Below are 16,061 nucleotides of genomic sequence, written 5' to 3'. Positions count from 1 at the left end.
TAGAATCTGTAATTGGAGCTGGCACCAATCCAACCTCTCCTTGCTTACTCATGGATGCACTTTATATTCGATAGACAGTCATGAATGGAGATGGCACAGAAATGCAGACTTCACACACGTGTCTTGATTTTTCATCTCCATGTTGCAGCCAACCTGCAAAATATTTCCACTTGAAAGTGAGTCTATTCGAGGGGTCAGGCTGGCCCTACCCAGGTTCTGAGAATAATTTAGAAGCTTACAAAACCATAATTTAAAAACCATTAAATTCATCTCTGAGCTAGTGCTACCATGGCTTCCAGCCACAGCCTTGAATAGGCTTTTATCCTGGTTAAAGGATCAGAACCAGTTTTATATGCCGAAGCTTTGTAAAAAGGTGAAGCCATCTATACTTGTTACCGAAAGATTTCGCTTGACATTTTTATTACTCATAGACATTTTTAAAAGTAAATCCACACTTCTCAGTGGCCATAAATGGTTGTCAGAACTTGCCCAGGGTTCATCTAGATATTCTCTTGAGACATACTTATTAATAAATGGACAGATTTTTCCCATATACTGTAATACATAGCCCACATGTGGGCAAATTCAAAATAGAATCTGTGTGCGTGTGTATATGTGTTTGTGTTTGTGGTTTTGTGTGTGCGTATAATTGGGTCATACCTCAATAGATGGGTAGCTTCTTTAAAAAAAAAGGCCTTGGCCAGGTGACTTGCTTGGAGCATCATTCTGTACCCCAAAATGTTGCGGGTTTCTATTCCTGGTCAGGGCACTACTACCTAGGTTGCAAGTTTGATCTCAAGTCAGGGTGTGAACACATGTGAGGCAATTGACTGGTATTTCTCTCTCACATCAACATTTCTCTCTCTCTCTCTCAAATCAATAAACATATTCTCCTCAGATGAGGATTAACATAAGAATTACATTAAATTAATTTTTTTAAAGAAGGTGGAGAAAAGTTGCCTGTGTGGATTTCAGGCAATTTCCCCATCTTTTACATCTAGGTTTAACTAATTAATGAGAAACAAAGTCTTAAAGTAAAATACTGAGATTTATAATTCAATGCAAAGTAATTGAACAATTAGTCATTTTGTTACCAGACGGCCGCCAGCCAGGAGATGTTCTGCCTCAGGCCGGCCTGTAGTGTGTGGGTTCTTGACTGTGCAGGAAAGATGTCACAGAGTGAGTCCAGGTGATCTTAGAGTATGCTTATTAAGGCTGGGACAATTAAAGAAAGGAAGGACTTAGGGTAGAAGTAGCAGGAGACAGCCTGGGCAGTGCTCTGCTCTGGTCCTGTAGCAAAGTTATAGGAGAGGAAAAGGCAAGGCAGGGCTGCTGTTAGCTCCCTGGAAAGTGAAGGTCACAGAGACAGAAGGGAGACAGGATCAGGGAGAAAGCACAGACCGGGCTGCCGCCAACCACTAATGCCCTGGCTGCAAGTCTTCTGGGGAGCCTTAGAGTTTAAGAGAAAATAAAATGGTCGTGCCCAGCAAGGGGTATAGGTGAGCTCTAGAGAACCCGCCCAGAGTCTTGGTCCTCAAGGCCTTTTAACTTTTTTCTGTGGGTGGGAGTCTCAGGGAAGGGTTTCAGCAGGATATTTATCAGATTTCCAGGTGCATTTGTGATACGCTGACATGTCCAAATGAGCACACGGGAGCAGAGGGATTCTGTGGTCTGCTGCACTGTCTTATTTTTATCTTGGGTCGGTGCGGCTTTTAATGGGATTTTTGTTATTTGTTCCTCTCCTTGGGATTAGCTGGCACAAATGGCATTAACTGGGTCTCTGTTCTCTATCTACCAAACCAGGGAGATTTACGCTGTATTCTCTGGTTAGGGAGGAGAGGCAGGAACCATTTGCTCTCAAGTGTCCTTAGTTAGAGGAGATAAGTTCTTACGATTCACCAGTCAGCAAGAAGTTATTTAACTGTTTGGCTTTGTTTAATTTTCTTATCTCAATTCCCCTATTTCACTTGCCCAGGAATTTTCCTAGCTTCTTACTATCCTGCCTCAGTTTGAGTAAAGTTCAACAGGCAGGAAGTCCTGCATGTATTTCTGGGAAGAGCTTTCCAGCAAAAGGAAGTGGCAAGAACAAGGGCCCAGTTGGCTGGAGAGGAGCGAGTCGGAGGGGAGCAGGTGTTGTCCAGAGGGATTCCAGGGGACCAGGACTTGTAGGGCCTTGAAGCCAATGGAAGGGCTTTGGTTTCATTTGACCCCATACGGCAGAAAGCCATTTGAAGGAGAGTTTTAAGCAGAGGCGTAACATGATCTGATTTAGTTGCCGCAGTGTCACTTTGCTGCATGGATTAGACCAGGGAGTAGCACAGGTGAGAAAAGGGAGGAGCAGTCGGAAGGGGTTGAAAGAGGCATGGTGTGCTGCAGTAGGGTGGACGGGCAGAGGTACAGCGAATGCTCGCTGCGAACGTGCTTTGTCGGCAGAGCTTGCAGGATTTGCTGACCAGTGGAATGAGGGGTGGAGGCGGGGAGGTTTCGGTCATCAGCAACTGGAAGGATGAAGCTGGCATTAAGTCTTCTTCATCTAGTTCCTTCTTCCTTTAAAAACAATTCTTCTTTTAATTTTATTTATTTTAAATCCTCACCCAAGAATATGTTCATTGATTTTACAGAGAGGAAGCGGGGAAGGGGGGTACGGGGGGAGAGGGAGAGAAACCGAGAGAGGGAAAGACTGATGGGAAAGAGAGAAACACTGAGTGGGCGCCTCCGATACGCTCTCCAACCAGGAACTGCACCTGGAACCCGGGTGTGTTCCCAGACGGGGAATGGAACCCAAACCCTTTGATGCATTGAATGACGCTCCAACCAACTGAGCCGCCTCTCCAGGGCTAATTTATTCTTTGAGTAAACTTTTCAGTCATCCATTCTCTCAGGGTTATAAAGACACAGTCTCAGTGAACTGTTGGGCTGACAAACTTTCTCAACCACAGGGCAATTCCAAGGGTGTGTCTGGGTACTTGCCCAGCACAGCTGCGATCGATCTGGAATCTGTGACACACAAGAGGGTATCACCAGAGGGTCCCTAGGAGGGTAACGGGGTCTGTACAGACAGAGAGATCTGATCAGACCACTGGGAAGGAGTAGGGAGGGGCCATGGGGGGCAGTGCCCAAGGCCATGGCAAATAGCCCGGGATGGGATTGGCTGAGAAGCTGAGTGCCTCCAGAGCAGAGGGAATTATGGGCAAGAAGATTTGAAATAAAAAAAAGCACTCTCAGGATCTTGGACAGCCATCGATGGGCTGGCTCTGGCTCTCAGGCTCTTCTTCCTCAAGGATAACTGATGATTGTGCTGCAGCTGCCTGCATTTCCCAATGGACGGTATTTTAGATGGGAAGGAACTCAGGGCAGAGCCTGGGATCAGGCTGGCCTGGCAGAGGGTGGCAGGGTTACTCTCCTTTGGGTGTTCTAGAGGGGATGGGCTACGAGCCAGAAGCCTGCCATTCTTCCAAAACTGTGTAACTATTATATCTTATGTTGTTTTAGTTTGTAAACTAGCTCTATAGAAATAAGGTGATTAAAAACTAACAGAGGGAATGATAGGAAAACTTAAGCGTTAAAGAGTTTACCCTTAATTGATAGGCCTAAGTGACTAATGCATGTGGAAAGCTGTTATCCCAAAATCGTGAAGCTTTTGAATAAAGACTCCTTTCCTTTGTCACCAACCTTTGCCTTTGCAATTTTGCCAGAAGGATGGCAGTGGACAGCTCGGCAATGCTAGCAGTCTGAAACCAGAGATTTTCCCCAAGAGGGAAAAGACTGTGAGTCAAGGGACAAAAATGACTCAGTCCTGAGTAATAGAAAGAAAAGGGAACTCTTAGAATCGGTGTTTATGAGGTCCAGCCCCAGGTTCTTCCCCAGCCCAGACCTTACTGATTTCTGCCCGGGGAGCCTGGGTCCCAGGGAGAGAAGGGCGTGACTGGCATCTGAAGCAGCAGTTTCCCGTGAAATCTCTGCAGGGTCCCTGACCTGAGCTGTACCCAGTTGAAACCCTCCTGTCAGGCAGTGACACAGGCCTGCGCCTCCTCCTCCCCACCTCCCTGCAAGGCTATATGGAGCTCACAAAAAAGAAGAAACACAAGTCAGACTGGGCTTGTTTTGTAAGTGAATGTAGGGCACCCCCTGGGAAGTCCCAGAAATTCATGATGGGAAACACAAGGGCGGGAGCCTCTGCACTCAGGGCAAGGAAATGCCACCAGTGAAGCACAGACTGTGTGACCTGCAGTGAGTGGTGGTTTTTCAGGCAAGTGAAAGCCTGCCCACACCTCCCACTGAGACCTTGGACAGAACTGGCAGCGGCCCCAGCTGGGACTGTCCCTGGTGTGGCCCAGGCAGCTTACTGCCAGGGGCTAAATCTGGGTACCTTAGGGATAGATAGAGTGGAGACCCACACAGGGTGGGGGGAGGGGCACTTCACAAGACTTAACTCTGAGGTTTAAGTGTTTTCCTTATTTTTTAAAGTGCTGCTAAGTTGATATGAATTTTTAACCCCTTGAGTGAAGATTATCATACAAAGTGAGAGAGACTGTGATGTTGGGGTGACAGGAGGAGCAAGCAGGGTCAGGAGCGCATCTTGCCAAGGGCCCAGGCAGACTGAGTCTCTGGTCCAGTGTTAGCTGCCCCCAAGGACACAACAGCCCTTAAGATTCATGACCTTTGAGTTAGGTACAAATGCATAGAGGAGAGTCAGAGACAGAGGTCCCATTCCCACTGCAGACAGAAAAAAGGGGTGAGGGAGATGCTGTAGAAAGTAACGTCACAGGGTGAACTGGTCATAAATTGCTAACTAAGCAGGTCATGGGGGTAGTCATGCCTCAGACACATTTATCCTTGTCTTAAAACAAGCCCTGTCCATTGTTTCCGAGAATTAGTTGACACACCTTTGAAATAAGCCTTACTACCTTCAGGAGAGCGCAGAAGCTTGTTGACTATCCAATAATCCAATCTCCACCTAGCCTTCTCCCACCTTCCTATAATTTTCCTTATGTTTCCCTCTTAATTTTAAATGCATAAAGAAATTGTATTCTTCAAAAACATTTGAAATCTTACTTCCCTGGCAGTTGTCATCAGTTTGAATCAAATAATAGCTTAATAAAAATTCTTTACAGGTTTGACATTTCTTATGCTGACATTTACTTGGCGTAGTGGTCAGGATTCTGAAGACACCCATCCTGGACCGCTCTGCAGACCTGGACCCAACTGCCATTGTACTCTTCTGAGCTTGTGTCCCCAGAACTGGAACTTCCTGGAAAGCAAGAACAGAACTAACCGCTCTCTACAGCCACAGGCAGAAGATAACACTGGAACAAGCTGCAGCTAATGCAAAACCAGCCAAAGCCTCCTGTGTTACTACGCCCCGACAGCCCAGGGCCCACACAGCAGCTCCCCCACCACACACGATCTTTTTAAATCCAATTGTAATCCAATAAACCCTAAAAGTCCTCAGTGCTAGGACATCTCTCGGCACCTGGCCCTTTCCCTCTCTTGAGAAAGTAAAATAAAAACTTCACTTTCTGCAGTTTCTTCTGTTTGTGAATTGTTTCTCAGTCTGCGGCATCACTGACCACCCCAACCGTTGTGCTTGAGACTTCTCTCAGGATCCCAGGCTCCTTACTCTGAGTAGCAGGTCCATGACTTTATTTCAGCCCATCCTAGAAAACCTTTGAGGTAAGGATTGAGATAGCCTAGGGAAAGGGGGGAAAATGGGTTGCTGTTTTTAATTTCAGCTTTTTTATTGTATGGCTTCCTGAGAATCTACACGTCTTTGCTGGTTACATGGGAAACTGAGCTCTCTTTAGCTCTGAAAGGGAAAGGGCACTGTTTCCACAAACTAAAGAGCCAGAGGAAGTGATGATCGTTGTCACAACCCCCTCAATTCAGAATGGTGGAGAAGAGTGCCCCGAGGCATCCAGTGTGCTAACTCAACCGATTCCGGAGAAGCCCCAGGGAGAGTTCTCTGTGAAGGGGGAGAGTTCTTTGTGAAGGGGGAGAGTTCTTTGTGAAGGGGGAGAGTTCTTTGTGAAGGGCGGGGCACTCTGGGATGGGTTCACCCGGAGAGAGGACCTGGTGCCTTGGGAAGCATCATGGATCCAGGGCCATCCAGGATCTTCCGCTGGCTCTTGCTCAGGCATTCTTAGGTGGTTAAGAGTCCAGAAATTTCCTGTGGGGCAGGCAGGAAATGTTTCTATAGGGATATTCGGTGCGTTCATCTCATCTGGAGATGTGCCTGTAAAGGCTGTTTATCCTTAGAAGCTGGTTCAGACTCTAAAGGTCTGAAAGGGAAAACTAAAATTAATAAGTGACATAGTGCCCCCAAGGCCAACAAACCCCATCAATAGCTGAGATGAGGATTCTTTGATACTTCTAAATTAACTTTGTGTGTACACAAGTGAAAAAAGTTCACTATAAAATTAGGCAGAGTGAATGGAAAATATATTTAATTGGTCTCTGGAAGCTTCAAAAATAAGGCCTAGATAAATGGATCAACCTACAGCGTTGTTTAGATGTCAGCCCAATTCTTTGAGGTATTATGGAATGGCTGTCCTTATTTCAAAAGAGGGGAGGTCATCTGAAACTCATTTTGTCAAGGACAGATAACGAATTGTTAATGGCTACAAAACAAAATTTGGATCCAACTTTTAGCAGTAGGCGGCACCAGATGTTAGACCTTGATCCTTGCGTTTTGGCTAACAACGAACTCAAAGCCAAGACTTGAATACAAGCAAAAGTTTATTTAGAAAGTCACAAAGGTAGAAGACATTAGCTGTGGAAGAAGTGAGCCAGCTGGGCTGTGTGGGCTCAGAAATCAAGTTATAGAAGCAAAAAAGGAGTGCTGGGTCCTTTGCCTTGAGGGTTCTCATGTGGAGGTCTCAGCAGGGTGTCTCAGTGGAATACTCATCAGCTCTCCCACTGTGTTCCCTCAGGGTTTTAGTCTCTTCTGATTGGTCAGCAGCAGGGAAGGTGGTCATTAGTCAGTGCAGCTGGTCCCGAGGTCAGGCTGACAATGCTTGTTTGGTTTTGCTGCTTTCCTTGCCTGGAGCTGAAACAGAGCTGAGGCCTAAATGTTATCTCTATGCCTTAGTGCTTAAGGGAGTGGTCAGGCAAGGACTTGTATGGGAGCCTTATGAGGCTATTCTCCAGCCCCCCTTGTTCCTCCTCTAAGGAGTTCCACTACATGGCTGGTGATATGCCAGGGGAGGAAAGGACAGAGGAGAGTTGGAACTGCCTAACCAGCAACATGAGAGGTCAGGGAGTTTAAACGGAAGAACCAGTGATATGCTACAGGAAAGTCACCCCGAGAGCAAGGTCCAACCCCAGTTTTGTCTGTTGCTGGGTATTCCAGGCTTTCTGCCCTGGTGACCTTCTGTACATGGACTATCACTGCCACTCTGGTCCTGCCTGGCTAACTGCACCACTGTTTTTTTAAAATAAATGAATGGGTTTTTCTCATGACTAAAATACCAGTGTTTGTGTCTTTCAGCGTGTGTCTACATACGTATGTTGTAAATGTGAGGTAATTTTGGACCTCCAGATAGTCTGTAAAAATTTATTATGGCAAGTGCTTGTAAAGACTGGGTATTCTAATGATCTCAGAAGTGTGGAGACTAACTCAAATGCTTTTTTAAGTGGCTAATATTAATCTTTAGTAAATAAGAGTTAGTTTGAGTTTATTGGTTTAAGTAAAACAGACGTGTCTGTTGAGTTTTTGATAATATGGTTTACCCAGGTTTTACAAAAAATAAGTCCATGTTAATAAGTGGCTTTAACATCTATGAAACATTTTCTGTGAGGTTATAAAATGTCTTCATAAATTTGACTTCTTAGTGTTTAATAGAAATTGAGGTTTTAAGAGTAAAAATCTTGGTATATGCAGAAATAACTTGGCACTGTTTCAGAAGAGCCTCTGGAAGATTTGGGTTTACATTGATTTATATGCGTAACATTGCAAAATAAGTGATGAAAAAGTTTTAGGCTATATTACATGGGTACACAGCGGTTGTAAATTCCACAAATAGTCAGGGCTATGAGGAACCCCAAAACTGAGCTGCTTGGTTCTTCCAGGCTCCCTGGCATAACCCCCCTTTTTATTCCTTCATGCATCATAATGCATTGAAGCTGGACATAAATTAGATGAAGAGACTTTTGAACTGACATTATTGAAAGGAGGCATTTTACACTATTGCCAAGGTTGGATAGAGTCCCTTCAAGAAAATGCCAAGCTGGTAACTGTGTCCTTTCACAGGAGCTTTCAGAAGACAAAAAGTTTAAAGATCCTTGACTGTCACCTGGAGATTTTGTTTATTGGAAAGGACGTCTAATAAAGGACATTCTCCAACTTGGTCAGACGGGATTTTATCAGGTGCCTAACAAGAACAGACATCTAGCCCTGTCTCTGTCACACACCTGTGTCCACAACAGATTTCGGAGAGGCTGCAGACATAGAGGCAGACAGTTATTGTTGCAGAGCTAAAGGGCTTGCCCGCACACATCAAAGCCCAATCAAATGCAAACAGGAGTTTACAGCTAAGAAAGTAAAAGTTTAATAATGAAGAGAATGACACCACATCTGGAGTCACAGCTGAGCTCGTGCTCAAAGACCTGGCTCCATGATGGCCCGCACAGAAACAGATTATATACAGGAAAAAAAGAATGTTAATCATGGTGATTAAGGGAGTTGGGGCCGTGGGCTCTACTGTTTGCTTGGAGCAAGACTAGTCTATTGTATCATGTCGAGGTGTCGGCTGTGGCACCATTCTGTCTAGTTGCCTGAGAGTTTGATTGGTAGGGTTCTTTTTCACAGGCCTAGGACTGAATAACAACTGAGGTCAAAATGTTATCTTTAGCTTCATCCAGAACTCTTGAGTCCTTGATCAACAGATCTGAGGCTTTGTTCTAAGGCTGTTAGACACTGACCAGAACCTGATGTCCTAAGGGCTTCAAAGATGAAAGGAAATGAAAGGCAGTTAGTTGGGTCCTGGCGCCAGTAGACTAGACAAGGCCAGTTTGAATCAAGAAGACCGAAGGGTGAAGGGTCGTATTAGAGAATAGAGTTTCTGCATAGTCGCACTATCCCAAAACACCCACAAGGCCTGTCTACCTACAGTTTGAAAAGAGCTGACCAGCCAGACCTTCACTTTTCCGCTTTGCAAACATACCTGTGCAGTAGTGATTGGGTATTGCCTGAGGGTTGAGGTAGAGGAGACAGATCATTTGTAATGGGGTGCCTGTGACAGAGGGTCTGCCTAGTGCTGTAAGTGACCCCTGAATGGGATTTGTAAAAGAACGAGAGAATGGAGTTTTACCTGGGAGGTGTTGGGTCTTCAGGCACCTCCTTCCTCTACCCGGCGGGAGCAGAAGCACAGCTTTGGGTCCGTCTTCCCAGCCCTGGGGTCAGTGAGCTATTTTCCTCGATGCTTCCTGCCTAGAACCAGAGCTACTGCCCACCCTCTACTGTTTGCTTCAAATACACCCATAATGAGTGGGAGTAGAAGTTTGCAACCCCAAAATAAGTCTTTTTGGATATTGATTATCTTAAGCTGATTATTTTTAAGGAACATAAAAAAATTCAGGAAGACACTTTGACCTTCCCCCAGCTACTTTTAAAAGACTCTAGGTGGAGGATCTGCTCCAGAAAGAGAGCGCTCACACAGGAAATTACTAAAGCTGACGCTTGAACAGCACAGGTCTGAATTGCACTGGTCCAATCACATGCAGATTTTTTGCAGTGAATGTATTTTCTCTTTCTTATGGTTTTCTTAATAACATTTTTCTTTATTCATCTTGTCTGGCTTAACTTTATTATAAGAATACATCATATAGCACAAATAACAGATAAAATATGTGTTCTCCAACAGTTTATGTTATTAGTAAGGCTTCTGGTCAAAAGTAGGCTATTAGTTAACTTTTGGGGAGTTGAAAATTACACACAGATTTTTGACTGCATGGGGGGTTGGTGCCCTTAACCTCCCCAGTTGTTCAAGAGTCAACCGTATAGTTTTACATAAACTATAGGGCCCAGCACAAATAATGCCCCTGTTTTGTTATAAATGCTTTTATTACAAAGTCATAATCTTGTAATTCTGTAACATAATAACATCACACTCAAGCACACCTTCATTTCACATGAAATGTTCACATTAAAACTATAAGTTATTAAGCCCATATTAATTACTCTACCAACCACACTCAAGCAGGTGTTACTTCTGCTGGGCACTGTGTGTGTGACAAAGAGGAACCTGAGTGAGACCTGCTTGATTAAAGTCTTCTCTGTGTCCCATTGTTCAGGATCGGCCAGCAAACATTTACTTACCAAACATTTACTTTTCCATCTCCATGTGAATTTCCTTCCTCTCCTTTGAAGTCCTAAACCATAACCTCACCTTTCTCTTTAGCTCAAGATGGCATATAAGCCTCAACTGCCCAATTTGTGATTTGTCCTCAGGCCTTGTATTCTTAAAGAACACTCATATTGACATAAGTAATACATTTGGTTACGTTTTTTCTAACAATCTGTCTCATGTCAATTTGAATATTAGACCAGCCAGAAGAACTCAGAGGGAAAAGAGGGGGAATTTCCCCTCCCCCACAACTACCTTTCAGAACCTCAGGTACTTCATTCAAAAATTCAGCCAATAATATGTACTTTGCTGTCAGCTTCATGAATGAGAGACCAAGTCAATGACTGGATTAAATTCAGCAAAATGAGGCAACACAGCACCCAGCACATGGTAGAAACTCCCAAAGCACTGACCTCTGGGGCTAGACTTTCTCCAGTAGACCAGTCTTGTTTCGACACCAGAAAGGGTCTTAAGGGGATTTTAAGGGTCTAAAGTACAGTTGGCTCAGTTGGAATCAACTCTTCAGAAAGGAATTGATTTGTCTGCTCTGTTCCGTGGTCCCAATAAACAAAGCCTTTCTATAGTGAAGGCACCGGTTTGGTCTCAAGGCCTTTGATCATTAACTACAGGGGCTCAGAGCACAGCAAGAGGACCAAAAGTGGCTGGTGTATGAAAGGCCCATCACCTCCCACCAACCCCAGCACTTGCAGCAAACACTTCCTTTAATGACTGCTCACTAGGCGATTACTAGGAATTAATTCAGTAGAGAAGATAATCAATAGATGGCCCACTGAGAGTGGTCCATTAAGACAGACCTGCTCTTCTCCTCAGGTGTGATAAATCGTGCATTTAAAGTATTCAATACCGTAATGAAGGTTGTAATTAAGTGAGGCAACTTGGCATCTTAATAACTACATGCTTGAGAAGATTTAAACTTCAGACCGAGACACAGAGTAACGTTCATAATCCCTCAAATGGTTTCCCTTCCAGGAAAGAGAAAATAATGTCTGACTCTTCTCTTCAGAAACTGTCAGGGCAGATCTGTCCCCAGAATCTTATATGCTTAAAAGAAAGAGGTGACTTTGAGCACTTGCTACTGCCGCCAAGTCTTTTGTTCTTGGTGTTTCCTTGCTCCCTTAATGATTTCCATCCTCCTCCTGGGAAGAAGGCAGAAGAGAGGCCTGGAGAACAACAGTGCAGGGACCGGTTGCCCTAGCAGTATGCAAATCACTTAGCAATAAACAAATGACTTCTCGGAAGTGCAGTAAGGCTTCCCAGACCAAATCATCTCCATGTCTGTTGCTTATCGTTGCAAGAAAACACTTTTGGCCATTACTTCTCCTTTTGCCCTCCCCCCTCCTGTTCAGAGTTTGCAGAAGCATGAGTGTGTGCATACACATGCACTTAAAATCTCTGTAGGTTCTGGCTAAAAAATTTTAATGCAAATTTCAGATACATATTATAATCACAAGTCATCTGTTTGACAGTTTGCAAAACATGCATTTTGTTTATTTTCATCTCATCCAGGAGATGTGTCTCAGCAGCTGGATATTGACAAATGGCTGCTGACATTGTCAAATATCCCCCAAGGCTAAGGACTGTGAGTCTAAGAAGTGATTCAACAAAAAGAAGAAAGAAAATACTTTTATTCTAAGACCTCTTTGTTTAAGAGCATACTGCCTTTGGTCATATTCTGTGGGTAGTGTTTATGGAAAACACACGTACTAATCAGATAGTTTTGTCTTAGGAAACATTTAAGGCCTGTGACAAAGAGTGAGCCCACCAAAGTCCAGCAGAACTCTCGCTCCCACTCAATTCCTTGTTGTAATTCCAGGTTCTGAATACTGTATTTTGCAACCTCTAATAGAGATGACAGATTTCAAGAGTAAAACAAAATGCTTGTGGAGACCATACAGGAAGATGTTAAGCTTAAAACTGTTATTAAAATTTAACTTGAGGTTAGGTAAAAATATCTTGCTTTGTGTGCTGGTGAGGAGACACATTCATTTGGAGAGGGCAGAGTTCTCTGTCTGTTGAAGAGGGGAGAGGAGCCTTTCTAGGCCTTCTCTCAGCTCCTCCCCCTGCTCTGAGTTGAGCCTAGAAGGAAGTTTCAGCATGTCTACCGACTGCCCGCAGATGCGTATGGAGCAAGTCCTGCCCTTTACATAAAGCTCAAACCTTGCGTTTTATGTAACTTGTAGTAACCGACCAGCGTCTACAGAACATTTGGTTCTTTAGAGTTAAAAGGAAAAAAAAAAAAAAGGATGCTTCTGGCAGGGCTGCCTTTGTGCAAAGTCTTAAAAAATAACCAGTCTCTGGGTCATAGCTTGGTCTAACCACACCTACCTTTCAAGTTCCCCCTTTCCTCCTGGTGGGCAAAACCCCACAGCAGGCAGGGCTCACTGCTGCTGGTGGCTCTGATTTGTTAAGCTGCATTAGGAGGTTGAGAGTACCCTGTGCTGGGGAGATGAGGGTCTTGCACCGCAAGTGGAGTAGAAGTTGGTCTTGAGAGCCTGGGCCCGCGTGAAGAGGTGAGGGCAGGTGTCTAAATCCTGGGCCATCCAGAATTTCTACAGGCAGAGCCCTCACAAGAATAGAGCTGCACAGCTGTTGTATGGCTCTGTCCACCCCAGAATGTGAAATCATAGCTAGGACGGTTTTAGGGAGTGTGGATTGCAGATTCTGCAACATCAGCTGTCAGAAGAGGTTACCGACAGTGGTCGAGCTGTCTAAAGGTTTCTGCTGCCTTTGAGGTCAGAGAAGGCAGGGAAACTTGCCCAGCCCTTCCCTAGTCAGGCTTCCTCATTGCCAGTGCTGCGCAGGCAGGAATCCAGCTCCTGGGTCCCTCATCCTTCGTTCAACAAATACTCACTGAGTGCTTAGAATGTACCAGCCACCATGTTAGGTGCTGGAATGACAGTGCTCAGGGAGAAAGATACTGGTCCTGTCCTCTTGGAATTTAACCTCTAGCAATGGGAGACAGGCCCTAAATAAATAATCATAAAATAGTTCATTTTAATTGGGAAATTGGATTAAGTACAATGTCGTCATCCTCCAAGGGCTTGGCCAGGCACAGTGTTCTTGACAAACTTTCTAAAGAAACTCAGACTCAGTTTGGAGAATTGCAAATGTATATGTGGAGTCAGAAGGACTTGAAGAACCATTCTGTCCCTGGGCGCAGATGAGGGCTGTGATGTCCAGGGTCAAGAGGAAACTTGTCCATGGTCATATGGCTTATTCAGCCAACAAATCAGATTTAAGAATGTACACCAGACAACATCCAAGGGGATAAAATGTGTATTCTAACATACACTTCATAATTATATTAGTGAATAGTAAGAAGCAGACGGGCAGAGAAAGAACTGTGACTGTTTTTCACTTTGGAATGCATTTCTGTGTAATCTAAGCATCTGAAAGCAGTTGGAGTTCTGGGAATTCCCTTCCAACAAAATGATGAAATGGAATAATACTGACCTGACTCACAAATTGCTGGGAAGCAATCTACTACCCCACCCATGTCCTTGCTTAACTTTCCTGGGAAGCCACATCATTCTAGACAAATAGATTTCTTGGGGTCAGAATAATAGAGGACTTCTTTGCCGAACCTTTTTCTTGAAGACAAAGAACTCCCGTTGAGGCAAAGAAGACAAGGAGAGTGTTCTATTTCAAACAAGCTACAGTCAAACTATTTTAGAGCAAACGACTACTAGTTAGTATCTGAGGTGTCTCCAAAACAAATACTTAGTGAACTTTGTGAGAACTCCACCCCAGGCAAGACAGCTGCTGTCACCAGGCCAACTAGGACATCCTCATGAGGCCTGGCTTACTGCCGCTGACCAGAAATGTCATCATTCACCCCTGATGGCTTTTGGGAGCCACTCGTTTGGCTGAGGGGTACCATGAACATGTTATTTTGAAGAAATGGTTTAAATTGAGCATTGGCAGGATTGTTTGAAGATACTTTTAACGTAGTGGTTAAAATTAGATGATGATGCAATCACAGTGAGGCTTATGCTGGCAGGAAGGATTTAAACATTTAAAGTGTTTAAATTATTTCATTTGTAAAAATTGTGCAATAAAATTATATGAACTGGGTGCATCCTCTGGCTCAGTCTCAAAAGTCACTCTGACATTATAGTTTCACCTCGTTAAAGAGATGCTACCCCTGAGAATGTTAGAACAAGAGGACTGGACGGCATAAGTTTCAGATTTCTGTCTCCCGCACCCAGGTGACTTCTAGACGAGTTACTGCCACTAAGGGGAGGGGACTCACCTGTGACACCAACCTCTTCCTATTTCTTCTCCCCAAATAGCTGTGGACCAGCTGATGGTCTAGGGGGTGTGGCAATAAAGTCAGCACGAAGGGAGGTTCCCCATTGGGTATTGTGTCCTCCTTTGCTCTCACCGATATTACTCCATGGCACTTACCTAGAGTGAAAAGAATCTTGCCGCTGAGACAGGGTGCACAAACTGCAATTAAGAATGTGAAAGATTTTAAAATGGAAAAAAGATTACTGGGTGTCTTGTCTAAGGGTCATCTCCATCTTTCACTGTCTTTGGGCAATTTTACAACTCTGTAGTTTAGAAACTAGTAATATGCAAATAATTCTTATCCATAGCAATGCAAACAAATTGTGTCTATTTGAATGCAATTGATAATTGCCTTGTGGATGGATACTTACAAGTTTTTTCATCTATTTATTTCAGAATTCCTGATATTGATGAATACCAATACATGTACATATATATCTGGATTCTCCTTTGAACCAGTTGTAACATCTTACTGGCTTTCTCATTAATAGTGAGCTGAATAAAATCTTTGACATTATACATTTTTATGAGTGTCATGATTTAAACCATCTAAAAATATTAGTCTTTAAAATAAAGGTAAGTTGTATCTCATATAGCTGTGAATATAATTTTTAGTATGGAGCTTAATGATTACAAAGTAGAAATGATAACAAGTCCATTCCTATAAATTGCCTAAGGTGATAGCATAGGACAACATTAACTAAAATACATACCAGAAAGGCTCTGTCAGTCTTAGGTTTCAACATACAGAAATGGTGGGTGAGGTAACGATGTCAGTGGATTAAGAGGATGGAACCCCGCCCTAACTGGGGCTTCTGGTCATCATTTTTACAGTCATAATCATGTCCAGTTGAGTATTTGCAAGTTAAAACTGGCATTGCAACGTGAGGCAATCCTTTAGACCACTTCCCATCACAGAATTAGGTCACTGTTGACTGTTGCCTGCCCAAGAACCCAGAGCTACCCGAGACCGGTCATGCTACCTAGAGGAGACTCTTTCCTTGATGAAAATAAATAATCATGACCTAAGCAGAAAGAGAGGGCACCGACCTGTTTGGAGAAAGGTTCCTTTCTTCTCTATCATCTCATCTCTCCTTTTTTTACCAAATGGTAGGATTCTATTTTCACTTCAATACATACACACGTACACAAGAAGGTCTGTCCAGAAAATATCCAGCTATGTACTATGAAAAATAGAGACATTTATTGAAGAAGATTGTGGCAGACCCTGTCCAGCAGAGTCTGCCTGTTGTGGCTGACAATGAGAATGAATGCACAGGTGACAACAATCCTGTGGAGAAAAAGGGAACAGGCACAACTACTCTCTCAAGGGGAGAGTGCCTATGGTGCCTTGGCCACTCCCTCAAGAGGGGAGCACCCCGACCCTTGCCTAGACAGGCTCTTATT

At 44.0% G+C, this 16,061-nt stretch overlaps 1 long non-coding RNA gene across 1 annotated transcript; it reads right to left on the bottom strand.

The window, feature by feature from the left end:
• Positions 1-5,957: 5,957 nt before the first annotated feature.
• On the bottom strand, positions 5,958-15,407 carry LOC128627065 (uncharacterized). Its single transcript, XR_008391147.1, has 3 exons — positions 15,368-15,407; positions 14,772-14,813; positions 5,958-6,278 (listed from the first exon to the last, which is right to left on the bottom strand). It is a non-coding gene; the product is annotated as an uncharacterized LOC128627065 (long non-coding RNA).
• Positions 15,408-16,061: the final 654 nt, after the last annotated feature.

Source organism: Artibeus jamaicensis, unplaced genomic scaffold (genome assembly GCF_021234435.1).
Source record: "Artibeus jamaicensis isolate MK-2021 breed Jamaican fruit bat unplaced genomic scaffold, CSHL_Jam_final contig_3126, whole genome shotgun sequence".
NCBI lineage: Eukaryota > Metazoa > Chordata > Mammalia > Chiroptera > Phyllostomidae > Artibeus > Artibeus jamaicensis.
The sequence above is the reverse complement of the archived record's forward strand: the minus strand, read 5'-3'. Positions and strand labels throughout refer to the sequence as shown.